Source organism: Sminthopsis crassicaudata, chromosome X, assembly GCF_048593235.1.
Source record: "Sminthopsis crassicaudata isolate SCR6 chromosome X, ASM4859323v1, whole genome shotgun sequence".
Taxonomy (NCBI): Eukaryota; Metazoa; Chordata; class Mammalia; order Dasyuromorphia; family Dasyuridae; genus Sminthopsis; species Sminthopsis crassicaudata.
In genome coordinates, this window is record NC_133623.1 from 16,904,314 (window position 1) to 16,916,536 (window position 12,223).

A 12,223-nucleotide genomic window follows, 5' to 3' on the forward strand; every position below is an offset into this window, starting at 1 on the left:
TACTGATGAAGGGGCTACTGTTCAAAATGTGTCAATGCATGTAGTCCATTTAACTCTATAGATACAGATTGGAAGCCAGGCTGAAATGTCCAAACAAAGACTCCATAATTTCAAAAAGAAAAAAAAAAAAAGAACAATAACAAATAAACACACAACCATAGCTTTGAACTGAAAAGTTAAGAGAACAATCCCTGGTATATCTAGAAATCCATAATAATAGTTAATTCAAAGATTTGCCACAATAAAATGGTAATAAAGTTAACACCTTCTTCAAAGCTCTTTTATTTTCAAGTTCTGTCTCACTTAGGGATGAAGGTTTTCTCTGGACTTTATTTTCTATTAATCAGCATTTCTGTGTCCACTTGGTAATATTGTACAACCATTTTAATTAGCATGAATTCAAAATTGCTGCAGTTAAGGGGCTACCTCATTTAAACTTAAAAAAACCTTAAATCTTAATATTATAGCTACATTTCTTTGTAACTCATTTTATTATCCTGTAACCTGGTTATGTTTTATGTACCTTTCATTATTACTTGAAAGTTATTAGCACAAAATTTATCACCAATTTAAAAATTCCATTTTGTTATTAAATTTTGTCAATTGCAAAATGCAGAACATAGGAAAAAATAGCCAAGATTAAGAAAGAGCTATTTCCTAATGGCATATCTTGGCTTCTTAGAAGAATAGGTAAGTAACGCAGTCCTCAGATCTGTGGCAACTCAACAGTGCCATTTCAGGAAGAAAAGAAATTCCATTAAGAGAATTTGTCTGTTTCAGAAGATGGGTTTTTTTTGTGTGAAATTTCATATCCCCAACCCACACCCACCTTTTTCTGCTTCTTCATTCCAGTTCAGTTCAATGTACATTTGCTAAGTGCTAACGGTATGCTCAGGACTGTCTTGTCTAGTTTCATTAAACCCAAGAGAAAAAGAGGGTCACCAATCCCTACATAAAGATGCCCTCATCTGCCTACTTGACTTAGTTTTAAAGTATTCTATCACCTTTGTTTTACTATATTTTAATTTATTTTGTTAAGTTACATTTCCCAAATACATTTCAGTCTGGTTGGGGCCCTCTTGCAAGTGTTGGGACTGGATGCTCCCTGTAGGCAGTGGGTTTAACACTTCTGATCCGGGGCTCATACCCTATCTTGCAATCCCTCCCTGCTGGAGTTTCTAATCTGGGTCAAAGAAAGACAACATTTGAGGGATTTTGGGACATAAAAATGTTTCTGCAAGGAACTTTTGTAAGAAAAAATTCTTCAAGAACTGGAGAACTACAATGAAGTAGGAGCAATGAGTCTCAAAGGAGTGAGTCCTTTGTGAAGTCCCTCTCCCTCCATGACACTTTATGTAGCCAACTGTTTCTTACCATAATTTGGAAGGGCAGTATTTTGTGGCATCTTGGCCAAAGGTCAGAGACTTGGGCACCTGTCCCTTACAATGTGGAAGGGGCTTCAGAATGCTTTACTACTGAAAATCCTCTTAGCATCATCCAGATTATTCTAAAACACATACCTATCCTAGTTTTGAGCCTCTTCTTTCCACCCAAATAGTAAAGAAAAAGAAAAAAATCTCAGTCTGAAAATTCATTCTTACTGCTTTTATAGGTTTCCTTATCAGCTTTTGCTCATTCTGATCTTCAACACTCCAGACAGTGTACCTATCTTTGAAAAATCTCGGGTACTCAGGATATAAAAATATGGTTCTTTCTATCTTCTGTTAGAACACATTCAGAAATAAGTGAATGTAAGAAACCGACAATCAATATTAATAATAATAATTAAAAGTCACATTCCCAAAGTAGTTCAAGGGCTGCCAAGTACTTTAGTCCTCAAACCTAATCCTACACCTAAACCTGAAACCTACATCCTCAAACTTAATCCTCAAGTTCACCTCTTGAAGCAGGTACTGTTTTTATCCCTAATTTACAGACAAGGAAACTGAGTCTCAGGGTGATTCAATTGACTTGACTAAAGTAAACGTACTAAGTGTGTGGAACTTGGGAAGAGTGGAATTCTAAATCAACTTTTTCTTGGCTACAAATTCAATTATTAATATTCTGGACCATCTCACCTTCTATAACACACAATAATTCTGTTGGGGTTTTTTTTTTTGGTGGGGCCAGGGGACACTAACAACTGAGGGGACAAGAGAAGTCCTGTTGAAGGAGATAGAGGAAGAGGGATAAGTGATGACTGTACCTGGCATTATTATAACACTATAGGTTATGCAACACTTTCAGAGATGAAGGGTGGGAAGAGGAGAGAAAGGAAAAGAGAGAAGACAGAGACAATAGTGGGAAAGAAAAAAAAAAGAATATTTTCTGCTCATATTAGAAAAAAAGAGGGGAGAAATGGACTAATAAGCAAAAATAGTAAGAAAGAGAACCCTGACATTTGTTATGTGGCTAAAATGCATGAGAAGTAGGATTTTCTGCTATCAGGGTCACTCAACCATCCATCTATTGGCTCTGTGTCTGTTTTATTGCACATTAGTATTACTATGCTTTTGGCTTATTATTAGTAGGATTATAATTGTGATGACAGTTGTATGAAATCCTAAAACACTGAGGAGTTTCTTCAAAGGTATGTATGATCATTTGAGAAAAACAATATGATCTAACAATGTATGCAGGAAAGCAAAGTGGGTGAAAGATGTCTGCTGTTCAAATCATTGTGCACCATTAAAGGTAAAGCCTATGTAGCTCGGTGTATACAAATATCAGTGTGTGTGTGTGTGTGTGTGTGTGTATACACATATATGTATGTACATATATATTCATTCGTATTTATACACTATTATGCATGTGTGTATATGTGTCTGTCTATGTCTCAATCATGGCAAACCATTGAATAACTTATGTAGCTTGCCCATATCATTCATATAAATCAATATATATATATATATATATAGGTATATGCATATATATGCATTCCATATATTATGCATGAAAGCATATATGCAAACACAAAGATAATGATAACAATGAGACAACACACCAGAATCTGAGGGATGTATCCAAGGTAGTGCTTAGGGAAGAATTTATATCTCTAGACTCCTTTATTCACAAAGGAGAGAAGGAAAAGATCAGTGAATTGGGATTGAAACTCCAAAAAAAAATCCTTGAAAACCAATAAATTTTAAAAATCCAATTAAATAGCTAAGTATACATTTTGAGTATATGTGTGTGTATTTGTATGTATGTATATGTATGTATGTATGTATATATGATGGGCAAGCTCTCCACAAATATATCTATATAGTACATATGTGTTTGTGTAAATTTAAAAATTTAAGAGGTATTTCTGTAAATTTAAAATTTTAAGAGGAATTTGTGTAAATTTAAAAGGAAGAGAAATCCAAGCTATCTTTAGCCATAAGGGAAAAATGCCTTTGGAAGCTTGCAGAATTCCTTTCTGATTGCAGACTATTTAGAATCTTTTTAATAGCAGTATTGTACTGTGGTGTTATATAACTGCTAATCAAGAAACAATATAGTTTCAAAAACTTGAGAATGACTACCTCATAAAGGACAATGGAGAAGTACATTATATAATTAGGTTGTAGCAAATAATAAACAAGGAACTCTGTCAATGAATTAGAGGTAAAAGATTGACAACAGGGAAATGTGATTGAAAAAAAATGACAGGTGAGTTTCATGGTCAAATAGTGAGGAATAACAGCAGTGTTCCAATAATCTGAGTGTTCCAATAATATCCGTAGGCTAGAAGTAAGACAATCCGTCAGCTTGCCGAGTAGATCCCTGGACAGGACTTATGATAGGACATATATAGACATTCTTCTATACCCTTTTCTATAATTCTCTCTTATATTGATGACCTGGGTTCCCATAATTGTGTAATGTAGTTTCTCATTATTTCCTTCATTTCATATTCATTTGTTCTGAAAATAATTTTGAAATAATTGAAAACTTAGTTCTAAAGAAATGGTTGTCAGAGTAATAGAATCAATAGATAATTTCATTAAGGATAATGGCAATAATGAGAAAAATACCAGGATTTTGGAGATGCAAACAAAGTATTCCTCAGGGGAGAATTTATATCTCTAGACCCTTAAACAAAAGAGAGAGAGAAAAATGCTGATCAATGAATTAGACATTCAACTAAAAAATAACAATAAAATAGAAATTCTGAAAATGAAGTTAACAAATTTAATGCAGAAATAAAACTAAGTGCTGCTTAAAAAACACAATACGTTATTAGCTTATCTAATTAAAAATAGAAAAAATTATCAACAATAATAAAGAAAAACGTGCTATTATTTTTGAGCATTTATTACTTGGGAAATATCTTTTATTCTTATAAATTTGAATGAGTTCCTTCTGTATTTTATACATGTCAGCTTTAGCAGAGAAAATTATTGTGAAGATTATTTTTCCCATTTAACTTTTTTCTTCTAATCTTAGATGTATTTGGATTTGTTTATGCACAAACTTTTAAATTTTTATATAATCAGAAGTGTTCATGTTATCTTTTCTGATCCTCTGGATCCCTTGTTTGGTTATGAACTCTTCCTCTCCAGAAATTTACAAGATAATTTCTTCCTTATTTTTCTAATCTGCTCTTGATGTGACCTTTTATAAATCATGTATGCATTTGGAGTTTATCATGGTATTTCATATAAGATACTGGTCTAAGGGCCTAATTTTCTCAGCAGTTTTTTGTTTTGTTTTGTTTTGTTTTTGTTTTTTTTTTTGTTTTGTTTTGTTTTTTTTTTTATTTTTTTGTTTTTTGTTTTTTTTGCAGAATCGTGAAACTTTACCCATAATAGCTGGGGTCTTTTAGTTTATCAAACACTAGATTACTAGGTTTATTTACTTCCATATGCTTGCTGTCTACTTAATCTGTTCCACTGCTTGATCTGTCTATTTCTTAAGCAGTATGATTATGTCCTTATGATTGCTACTTTCTACTATAATTTGAGAGAGACTTGGTGCTCTTGGGCCCCTTCCCACTTTTTTCACTATTTCCTTAAGATTCATGATCTTTTGTTCCAAATGATGGATTTTGTTTAAAAAAAAATCACATTCTTTGGTAGTTTGATTGGTATGGTTCTGTGCAAGGAAATTAAATGAGGTAGTGTTTTCATTTTTATTATGTTGATTCAACCTTGCTTTTCAGTCATTCAATTGTGTCCTATTCTTAGTGATCCAATGGACCGTAATCAATTGTCCATGAGGTTTTCTTCACAAATATTTTGGAATAGATTATTTCCTTCTCCTATGGATTAAGGCAAACAGAGCTTAACTGATTTACCCAGCTTCACACAGTTAGTAAATATCTGAGGTCAGTTTTCAACTTGGGTCTTCTTGATTCTAGGCCCAGTATTTTGTCCTCTGACCCATTTAGTGCCTCATATCAAGCTACTGATGAATAATTAATATTTTCCCAAATATTTAAGTCTGTAGTTCTTTAAACAATGTTTTGAAATGTATATTCAAATAGTTTCCTTATGAATATCAGTTTGTAGACTCCCAATGATTGTATACATTATGTTGTTATTTTAAATTTAAATTTTCTCAAGCTTTCTTTGAAAGCTGGGATTTATTGGTAACATATTGAAGAAGCTGATGATTTATGTCAAATTATATTATATTATCTAACTTTGCTGAACTTATTAGCGCTTCCAATTTCCTTTTTTATTAGGCCTTTGGGGGTTTACTCTAAGTACACCATCCTATCATTTGCAAAAAAGTAGTGCTTGTGCTGCTTCTTTGCCTGTGCTTATTCCTTCCATTAATTTTGCCTGGCTTGTTGTTATAACTAGCATTTCTAAGACTGTGCTTAAAAGTGGTACTTTCAGTGTACATCTTACTTAATCTTTGATCTTGTTGGAAAGAACTTTGTTTTATCTTCATTACTTATTATACTAGACCTTGCTGTTGTTATTAAAGACAATTAATTATGTTTAAAGTTTTCCTCATATTAAATCAGTACTACATTACTGACCTAAATGCTGCTGTAGCTTCTTTGTTGACATTTTCTTTTGGGATATTGATCTATAGTTTTCTTTCTCTGTTTTGACTTTATCTGGTTCAGGTATCAAGACCATTTTTGAAATAGAATCACTTCCTTTTAAAATTTTTGCAAACACATTGTGTAATATTGAAATTAACCACCTACTGAATACTTGATACTTTCTTGTGAATCCATTTGATTCCAGGAATTTTTTCTTTGGAAATTAATTTCTGGCTTATTTAGTTTCTTTTTTTTTTTTGAGACTGATCGTTTAAAATGTCTATTTCCTTTTATGTTAATCTGGTTATTTTACATAGAAGTATTCTTCCATTCCATTTAAGCTGCTGGATTTATGGGCATCGAATTTGGCAAAATTGTTTCTACTAATGTGTTTTATTTCTTCTTCATCTGTTGCATATTCTTATTCCTCTTTAATACTTAAAGTTTGGTTTTCTTTTTAATTAAATTAGCTAATGGTTTCTCTTTTAATTTAAAAAAAAAGTTTCTAGTTTAATTTGAAATTCAATATTATTTATGCTTTCAATAACTTCAGTTTCTTTAGTTGACACAATTTCTGTTTTGATATTTCATTTTATTTTTAGTTTTGCTAATTTGATTTGTTTTTAATTGCATGCCCAATTCCTCAATCCTTTTCTTTCTATCTTTGATTAATAAAATAGTTTAGAGATATAAATTTTCCCTTCAGAACTCCTTTAGCAACATCCTCAAATTTTTGTTTTATTGTCCCTAATCCACTCCATTTTTGAATAGACTGCTGATTGCATACCCCATTTATACAAAGTAAGTTCCACCTACTTTGCCTCTCCCCCTCCTTTATTCTTTCCCCATCTTTTTCCTCTCTTCTTTTAACTTCATCAAAACATAAGATAAACATGCCCAGGCCTGCTATCCTCTATGACCTCCTATTACATTCAGCTTGTAAAGAGACCCATGTAATATCTTTCCATCCTTATACATTATTTCTTTCAAGTTGTTCACTTGTATTTACTTTTTTATGGTTTTTTGTGATTTGTATTTGTATTTCTAAGTTTCTACTCATCTCCTTTTTCTCTATATAGAATTATACTAACTTTTGCTGGAAATGTTATTTGGTTTTATGCTTCTCTCTCTTGCCTTTTGGAATATCATGTTCGATGTTTTTGCTCTGTTGTAGCAGCTACTGAATCATGGGTGATCTTGACTGTTATTCCTTGGTATCTGACTTTTTTTACGCTGTTGGTGGTAATTTTTTTCTCTGATCTGACCATTTCCTGTTTTTGCTTCAAGATTGCTAGGAGTTTATCCAGCATGCCCCACCCCCCAAAGATTTAGTATAGTTTTAAGCTTTAATACATAGTAAAATTTAAACCCTAATTTTAATATCTATTGAAAACTTGAAATCAAACTAAAGTTTTTAGAATACACTGTATTTTCTTAGGAAGAAATGAGATGTAGCTATGGGGCACAGTGGATGGAGCACTGGCCATGGAGTCATGAAGATCTGAGTTCAAATCCTACCTCAGATGCTTGATTCTTACTAGCTAAGTGAGCCTGGGCAAGTCACTTATCCCTGATTGTGTCAAAAGGGAAAAAAAAACAGAACAAAAAAGAAAAAGAGGAAGAGGAAGAGGAGGAGAAAGAGGAAGAGAGGTAATGAGTATATACTTTCATCATCCTCTGGTTCTCTAGTTGTAATGGCTTTGAAAAGTTTTATTTCTTATAATATTTCTAACCTTTTTGTCATGCTTTTCATGCAGCCTAGTAATTATTAAATTATTTTTCCTTGATATGGGTTGATTGATTTTTATATCCAATACCTTATATTTTGTTTTATTTTTAATTCTTTTGATTTTATCTTAATATTTCTTGTAATCTTTTGGAGTCATTAACTATTAATTCAGATTCTTTGGCCATTTCTCTACTGATGAAAGAATTTTAGAGTTATATATTTCTGTCAGATGCCTATATATCTTGGATTTCAAATCTTTTCCAGATGTGTTTAACAGAGATATATTTTCCCATTTGACTGCTTCCTCTCTTATCTTAAATACATTAATTTTGTGTAAAAAGTATTTCTTATATATTTGAAATGATCTACTTTACTTTTCTAACTGCTTCTATCCTTTGTTTTGTTAAGAATTTATCCCCTCTCCATATGTGTGACAGGTATAAAATCTTTATATAATTTTTAATAGTGTTATTTTTAATATTCAGGTCATTTTCCATTTCACAGTTATCATGAGATGGAATATAAAATACTGGTCTAAGTTCAACTTCTACTAGATTACTTTCTAGTTTCCCAAGAAGTTATTGTCAAGTAATTTGTATCATTCTTAGATAATTTATATTTTTATGTTTATAAAACATTATTTCTGATTCTCCTTTAGCTAGTTTGTTCTATTTATCTACTTTTCTATTTTATAACTCTAACCAAACAATTTTGATGAGAGCTGCTTTATGATATACTTAAAGTGTAGAAGTACTGTTCATTTTTCCTTTATTTCCCTTCATATTTAGGTCTTTTGTTCCTCCATAGGAATTTGCTGATTTATCTAGATATGTAAAATATATTTTCCTAGTAGGATTGGCACAGCATCAACTCTGTAAATGATGTTTTCTGAGGTAATCATATATTGGCATGAACCATCTATCTAAATTCTTTCTTCCTTCCTTCCTTCCTTCCTTCCTTCCTTCCTTCCTTCCTTCCTTCCTTCCTTCCTTCCTTCCTTCCTTCCTTCCTTCCTTCCTTCCTTCCTTTCTTTCTTTCTTTCTTTCTTTCTTTCTTTCTTTCCTTTTCTTTTCTTTTCTTTTCTTTCCTTTTCTTTTCTTTTCTTTTCTTTTCTTTTCTTTTCTTTTCTTTTCTTTTCCTTTCTTTCTTTCTTTCTTTCTTTCTTTCTTTCTTTCTTTCTTTCTTTCTTTCTTTCTTTCTTTCTTTCTTTCTTTCTTTCTTTCTTTCTTTCTTTCTTTCTTTCTTTCTTTCTTTCTTTCTTTCTTTCTTTCTTTCTTTCTTTCTTTCTTTCTTTCTTTCTTTCTTTCTTTCTTTCTTTCTTTCTTTCTTTCTTTCTTTCTTTCTTTCTTTCTTTCTTTCTTTCTTTCTTTCTTTCTTTCTTTCTTTCTTTCTTTCTTTCTTTCTTTCTTTCTTTCTTTCTTTCTTTCTTTCTTTCTTTCTTTCTTTCTTTCTTTCTTTCTCCCTCCTGAGGCAATTGGGGTTAAGTGACTTGCCCAGGGTCACACAGCTAGGAAGTGTGAAGTGTCTGAGACCAGATTTCAACTCAGGTCCTCCTGACTTCAAAGCTGGTGCTCTATCCACTGCACCACCTAGCTGCCCCTAAATTCTTTACTTCTTTAAGGAAAAAATTAAAATTGATTTTAGATAAGCAGTGAATGTGTTTTGGTATATTTCCTATATAATTTATACTTTTTTAGTTATTTTGAACAAGACTAATATTACCTCCTTGATTTTTTTTTTATTTTCCTATAGAAATGCCTTTATTTTTTGTAGGTTTATTTTTATAATCTTCTTGAATAGTCTCTAGCACTTCCATTACATTGAAACAGGTCAGTGCTATACTTTTGTAGTCATCCTTCATTACCTATTCTTATTTAATTTTTCTCTTTATTTCTTTAAAAAAAATCTAAGTTGATCAGTGAATCTTTGAGTACCCCTGGCCTTGGTCTCTTTAGATATCCTATCTTTTCCTACTCACCCAGAGATGCCTCCTACAGTGTCTCCTGGTTGTAACTACTGCTTTGGGGGAGTCAACTTAAGCAGAATTAATTTTATTCTAGTTTCTCCTCTACTTTAATCCTTTAAGTAGCAATAGTGGATAGAGTACTGGGGTTGGAATCAGGAATTCTGAACTACAATCTGGCTTTAGACATTTACTGACTGTTTGACCCTGCAAAGTCACTTCACCTCTTTTTATCAAAGTTTCTTCACTTGGAAAATGAAGATAATATCAGCAACTAGCTCATGGGGTTGTTGTGGGGATCAGAGATTATATTTGTAAAGTGCTAGTATAGTTCTTGGCACATGGCAGGGCTATGTAAACACGAGTTACATAATTATTCTTATTGTATTTCTCATATTCCGAAAATGATGGTGATATTTGATAATCCAGTCTGAAATAGTTTCCATTTTTGTGGATAAGTTTATTTTCCGTGTACTCTACCCTGGTGAGACCACATCTGGAATATCATGTTCTCAGTGTTCCATCGTAGGATGTATATTGATATGGCAAATACTGGGTGAAGGAGGACAATGAAGGTGATAAATAGTCTTGTGTTATGAGGTAGGAATATTGATATAGGACTTCAATATTTGAAAGGGTATATCTCTTGCATAAATCTTGTTCATGATGCCAGAGGGCTGGATTATTAGCAGTGACCAAAACTAAATTAGTTTAAGTTATGTCAGGAGAAATTGACTAACTACTCCAAAGTAGAATGAACTCCTTTTGGAGTTAGTCATCTGCTATCAAAAGCTCTGCAATTAAAGGATGGATGACCACTTGGTTTTGAGAAAGAAGGAAAAGTATGAATTCCTTTTTAGATATGATTTGGACTACAGAACCACACTATTTTCTTCTGACTCTGAAGATGTTAGTTTTGTTTAAAATGTGATAGAACACTTCTTCAGCATATTTATTAAAAGAAAAAATGACCAGAAGATAACTTGAAAGGAGTCAGTGTTATACAACATAAAAAGGACTGGACTTAGATTATTTTGTAAATCATAACGTCTGAGTTTCGGTCGCCGTTCTGCTGTTTACCCCTGTGACTTTGGTCATGTTACACAAATTGTCTGAGCCTTTGTTCTATTGTAAAATTAAAAGGATAAAGTAGATGCTCTTTAATATCCTTAGGCCACTTTTATACTTCCATGCTTATAGAATGTTATCTTGTTGAATCCAATGTGATATTAATGAACTAATGAAAGAAAAAAAACTTCTTTTAGTCCTTATTATGTGACAGCCATCATGATAAGCCCTGGACTACAAAAAGAGGGTACAGTAGTACCCTCTTCTCTCAAGAATTATGCACTCTAATTGGAGAAGTAACACATGTCAGAGGATGATGGTCAAGGATGAGAATTTGGGGTCAGGAATATTCAAAGAATGGTGAACAGAGACATAGAGGAATAGATCAATACAACCTCTTCTGAAAAAAAAAATAGCTGATTGATCATGATACTAAATTAGCAACTGGATTAACTAATTTGTCGCCTTCTCAACTCTTTAATTTGGTGTCACTTTGAGAGGTTGGCTTTCTATTTCTGTGTCCTAATATAAACCTTTGAGGGTAGAGTTCAAGGGAGTGGAAATCCTGAAGTAAAATTTGAGAGGAAGGAATTGTCTTTTATTCCTTCAAAAAGAGGATGGGTACTGGCAAGGTACTCATCTTTGATGGTATCCAAGGTACACAAGGTCTTTAATGATGAAGAAGAAAGAGAAAAGGAAAGAAACAGAAAGAATGAAAGGAAGAGATGAGTAAAGATCTTGAAGAATTGTTGCTGTGTAGAAGAGGGCAGTTTGTAGATGCTAGATGGACTTAATATGCAATTTAAGCAAAGCAGGAATGATGAGAGAGAGCAGAACTTGAGAATAGCAAGCATTCCAAATAGCCATTGAGGGGAAAATGAGAGAGAGAAGGGAAACCTTGCCAAGTAGCATTGAGACCCCAGGGGAAACCAGAAAATCTGATTTCAATAACGCTTTGCAAGGTTCACCTCCTAGTCAGCTTCATCTACTGTGCTCCCTCTATTCAAGGAATACACACACTTTTTTTAAAGGCAGTTGGAGTTAAGTGACGTGAGCAGGGCCACCCAGCTGGGAAGAGGCTGAGTTTGTATCTGAACTAAGGTCCTGTGGACACCTGCACTCTTTCCATGGCAGCTGCCTCTTAATTCATACACTTCTTTTGAAGGTGATTGCCAAATCATATTGTTAGCCCTGCTTTTTTTTTCTTTCTCTAGTCTCTTCTGGACTTTACTAACCAGATATTTCCACATGGAAGTCTCAGCCCAAATTCGCCATATCTAAGAGCAATTTTAGATTTATTATTTCCAACTTTGTACAGACTGACCCATTCTCTTGATAGGCCACTTTCTTTCTTCCAGACCATTTGTATTGGAAACTTTGAAATTGTCTTTGAGTTTTCCCTCTATTTTGGCCTTTTTCTGTCCTTTTTATGTAGCCACTCCAAGCCTAAAGATTATTCTTTCATGTCTCTTGTCTCTGT